The sequence below is a fragment of the Trichechus manatus genome, unplaced genomic scaffold (assembly GCF_000243295.1).
Source record: "Trichechus manatus latirostris isolate Lorelei unplaced genomic scaffold, TriManLat1.0 scaffold00057, whole genome shotgun sequence".
Classification (NCBI taxonomy): Eukaryota; Metazoa; Chordata; class Mammalia; order Sirenia; family Trichechidae; genus Trichechus; species Trichechus manatus.
The window spans coordinates 3115676-3120938 of NW_004443993.1; the positions used below are offsets into that span (position 1 = coordinate 3115676).

Sequence of the window (5263 nt, forward strand, 5' to 3'; positions counted from 1 at the left end):
TCTCCAGCCTGTCCTTAGCTGACATTGGTTTTACCTCCACCACCATCCCAAAGGTGCTTGTGAATACTCACACATACCAGAGAGACATCTGATTCAGTTGTCTTTTTTATATCTTTTTGCATGTCTGGACAGTCTACTCCTGATGGTGATGGCCTATGACCAGTTTGTGGCCATCTGTCATCCCCTACGCTACCCAGTCATCATGAGCCCCCGTCTATGTGGCTTGCTGGTCCTGGTGTCAATTTTCATCAGCTTTTTTGACTCCCAGCTACACTGCATGATGGTGTCACAACTTACCTTCTGCACAGATGTGGAAATCCCTAGTTTCTTCTGTGACCCTCCTCAACTTTTCAACCTTGCTTGTTCTAACACCTCCACCAATACCGTGTTAATATATTTAATTGGTGCCATCTTTGCCAGTATTCCAACCTCAGGGATCCTTTTCTCTTATATTCGAATTGTATCCTCCATTTTGAGAGTCCCATCATCAAGTGGTAAGTCTAAAGCTTTTTTCACTTGTGGCTTTCACCTGTCAGTTGCGTGCTTGTTTTATGGAACGGCTGGCCACCGGTGTATACCTGAGCTCAGCTGTCTCGCCTTCTCTCAGGAAGGGTGCAGTGGCCTCAGTGATGTTCACTGTTGTCGCCCCCATGCTGAATCCTTTCATCTACAGCCGGAGGAACACAGACATCAAGAGAGCCCTACAGAGACTCCTCAACAGAATATCTTAATTTGATATGTGTGTGTGTGTGTGTGTGTGTGTGTGTGTGTGTTATATTTGGCAGCAAAACAATATATATGGTGCTGGAATACTTGCTCCTTTGGTCACATAATTTGTGTAGCTCCCATGGATTTTGTTCGTCTTGATATTTCATATCAGAATATTATGTTGGTTATTGGCACTTTTTTGGGAGTTGGGCAATGTTCTGGAATCTGCCGTACATCATGTGTCTGCCCAACTGAGTCATATGACACCCATATAAACTTCTGTATTTATCATCTAATACACAGGTATCCTGGTGAAATGCACAGTCTCTTTAAAAAAATACAATCCTCCACCCTTTCCACAGTTCACACCTATGTCCATACAACTTTTATATGTATCTTATATACTTATACAAGTTGGGTGTGATAATGCTTCTTGTCGGGTGCTGTCGAGTCACTTCTGAATCCTAGTGACCCTATGTATGACAGAATGAAACAAAGCCCAGTCCTGCATCATCCTCACAATCATTCTTATGCTTGAACTCACTGTTGTAGCCATTGTGTCAATCCATCTCTTTGAGGGTCTTCCTTTATTTCGCTGACCCTCTACTCTACCAAGCATGAGGTGCTTCTCCAGGGACTTGCCCCTCCTTATAACATGCCTAAATTATGTGAGATGAAGTTTTGCCATCCTCACTTCCAAGGAGCACTCTGGCTGTATTTCTTCCAAGACAGACTTGTTGGTTCTTCTGGCAATCCATGGTATATGCCATATTCTTTGCCAACACCATAATTCAAAGGCATCAGTTCTTCGCTCTTCCTTATTCATTGTTCAGCTTCCCATGCATATAAGGTGATTGAAAATATCATGGCTTGGGTCAAGTGCACCTTAGTCCTCAAAGTGACATCTTTTCTTTTTAACATTTAAAGAGGTCTTTTGCAGCAAATTTGCCCAACGAAATACATGCTTTGATTTCCTGACTGCTGTGTCCGTCGGTATTGATTGTAGACTCAAGTAAAATGAAATCCTTGACAACATCAGCCTTTTCTCCATTTATCATTACTTTGCTTATTGGTTCAGTTGTGAGGATTTGTGTTTTCTTTATGTTGAGGTGTGATCTATACTGAAGGCTGTAGTCTTCGATCTTCATCAGTAAGTGCTTCAAGTCCTCTTCACTTTCAGAAAGCAAGGTTGTGTCATTTGCATATTGCAGGTATTCGTAAGGTTTTCACTGTCCAATTTTTTCAGAAGTAGACTGCCATGTCCTTCTTCCTAGTTTGTCATAGTCTGGAAGCTCTGCTGCCATCTGTCCATCAACGGTGACCCTGCTGATATTTGAAATACTGGTGGCAAAGCTTCCAGTATCACAGCAACACATAGCCACCACACTACAACAGACTGACAGATGTATGATGTTACTCTGCCTTCAATCATATTCATATTCGTATTGGAATCATGTAGTGAACATTAAAAATACTCATGCCTTATCCCTTAAATAATGAACTATATTAAACCAAATGGTCAGTATTAACCCCAAAACAATGATGAGAAGGTAAGGAGGGGAAGGGTAGCTAGATCTATGGAAACAGAACAAAAAGAACGGAAATAATGAGAATCTTGATGCATTGTGAAAAATGTAACCAATGTCATGGATGTGTTCTATAATAATTTTTATGTAGGAATCAAATTTGCTGTGTACATTTTCACCTAAAACACAATTAAATGTTTTAAAAAATACTCATATCTGAGTTCCAACACCAGGGTGTCTAGATTACTAATTGTGGGGTATAGGGTAAGACGGAGGATTTTTCAAAGCACCCTGGTAGATACTAGTTGGCAGCCAAAGTTGAAGACTACTGATCTCAGTGAAACTTGTTCAAAAACTGCTTACATGTCTTGGGCATTTCTACTCTGTACCATAGGGTTGCTATAAGTCAGAATCGACTCGATGGCAACAGGCTTGGTTTCTTTTTTTGTTTTTGTTTGGTTTTAGCTTCTTTTAGTCATGTCTTATATTTTCAGTGTACAAGTCTTTCACCTCTCTGGTTAAATATATTCTTAGGTATTTTATTCTTTTAGATGGTAATGTAAATGGAATTGTTTCCTAAATTTATTTTTCAGATTGTTGATGATGTACAAAAACACTACTTTTTTGTGCTTTGACTTTCTATCCTACCACTTTGCCAATTTCAATTATTCATTCTAATAGCTTTCTTGTCAATTCTTTGGGTCTTATATTTAGGATCATGTCATCTGCAAAAAGGGGGATAGTTTTACTTCTTTCTTCCCAATTTGGATGCTTTTTATTTCTTTTCTCTTGCCGAATCACTCTGTTTAGAACTTCCAGTACAGTATTACATGGCAGTGGTGAGAGCCTGTGTCACTTGTTCCTGAACTTAAGAGTAAATCACTTAGTCTTTCTCCCTTTAGTATGATGTTAGCTGTGGGCTTTTCATAAAAGCCCTCTATCAAGTTAAGGAATTTGTCTTCTGTTTCTATCTTGTTGAGTATTTTTATCATGAAAGGGTGTTGGATTTTGTCAAAAGCCTTTTAAGCATTGATTGAGATTATCATGTAGTTTTTTTCCCTTGTTTTATTGATGTGGTGTGTTTATATTGATTTTCTAATGTTGAACCACCCTTGCATTTGTGGGATAAACCCTACTCAATCATGGTGCATAATCTTTTTAATATACTTTTGCTAATATTTTGTTGAAGATTTTTTGCATCTACATTCATGAGAGATATTGGTCTTAGTTTTCTTTTCTTGTGGTGTCTTTGTCTTGTTTTGGTATCAGGGTAATGCTAACAACATAGAATGAATTAAGGAGCATTTCCTCCTTTTTTTTCTTGAAAATTTTAAGAAGTATTGAAGTCACTTCTGTAAATGATTGACAGAATTCCCCAGTGACCATCTGGCTCTGGACTTTATTGGAAAGTGTTTCACTAGTGCCTTTATCTCTTCACTTGTTATGGTCTGTTGAAGTTTTCTATTTCTTCTTTAGTTGATTGTTTTACTGTCATTATGAATTTGTTGTCTCTAAATATCTTTGCTCCTCTAACATTGTTCAGTCAAGTATCTCTAAAGTGGTGTGTATAGAAGGGGTACAGAAACCAATGAACAAGGAGTTCTATTAATAGCGGTTTTGCTACAATTGAGAAATATTGCTAACGGTGGTATATGGTACTTAAGTGTGAATGCTTTACATGTGAATTTCTAGAATTCAAAATGTAGTTGCCTTGCTGGTTGTGCGTTTACTTGTTTCCTTTTATGAACACTTCTTTTCTTTCTTTAACGGTGTCTCTGCTACATAGAACCTCAGAATATAACACATGTCTCTGAATTCCTCCTCCTGGGCCTCTCAAATGATCCAGAACTGCAACCACCCCTTTGGAATGTTCTTGTCCATGTACCTGGTCACCTTGCTTGGGAACTTTCTCATTATCCTGGCCGTCAGCACTGACAGCCACCTCTACTCTCTCCATGTATTTCTTCCTCTCCAACCTGTCCTTGGCTGACATTGATTTCACATTCATCACAGTCCCAAAGATGCTTCATGACTTTCACACACACCACAAAATCATCTCCGATGTTGACTACCTGATTCAGTTGTCTTTTTAAAATTTATTGCATGCATGGACAGTCGGCTCCTCACTACAATGGCCTATGATAGGTTTGTGGCCATTTTGTCATCCCCTGCACTACCCAGTCATGATGAACCCTCGCCTCTGTGGTCCGTTGGTTTTGGTATCATTTTTCATTAGCCTTTTGGACTCCCAGCTGCACTGCTTAATGGTGTTACAACTTACCTTCTGCACAGATGTGAAAATCGCAAGTTTCTTCTGTGATCCTCCTCGGCTTTTCAGCCTTGCCTGTTCTGACACCTCCACAAATACCATACTAGTATATTGTATTGGGGCCATTTTTCAGTGGTGTTCTGGTCTAAGGGATCATTTTCTCTTATACTCGAATTGTGTCCTCCTTTGTGAGAGTCCCATCATCAGGTGGGAAGTATAAAGCCTTATTCATTTGTGGCTTTCACCTGTCAGTTGTTTGCTTATTTAATGGAACAGGCCTTGGTGTATACCTCAGTTTGTTTTTCTCTCCTTCTTTCAGGAGTGCTGCAGTGGCCCCAGTGATGTACTCCATTGTCACCCCATGCTGAACCCCTTCATCTACAGCCTGCATAACAGAGACACCAAGAGGGACTTGCAAAGGCTACTTAGCAGAACAGCCTATTTTTAATACCTGTACCATCTTTTTTGGTCTGTTGATTAGAATAGGCAGAGAAACCAAAATTGTGGAGCTGGAAAACATGTTCATTTGGTCACATAAATTTTGTAGTTCCCATAGCTTTCATTCCTCTTGGTGTTTCATTTCAGAATAATGCTTATTTGGCACATCTTTTAGGGAACTGGAGAATTTCTGGAATCCATCATACGTCTGCCCAACTGAGTCCTATAACATTATGGAGCCTTCTGTTTTTGTCACCTAAGAGAAAGACATCCTTGTGAAATGCACAACTCTCTTTAAAAAAAATTCCAGTCCCTTTCCACA

At 39.4% G+C, this 5263-nt stretch overlaps 2 pseudogenes; both read left to right on the plus strand.

Annotated features, from left to right (window-relative positions):
• Positions 1-731, plus strand: part of LOC101350138 (olfactory receptor 7E24-like) — a 1103-nt pseudogene extending 372 nt beyond the window's left edge.
• Positions 732-2204: 1473 nt separating this feature from the next.
• LOC101350395 (olfactory receptor 7E24-like) lies at positions 2205-4951 on the plus strand (annotated as a pseudogene).
• Positions 4952-5263: the final 312 nt, after the last annotated feature.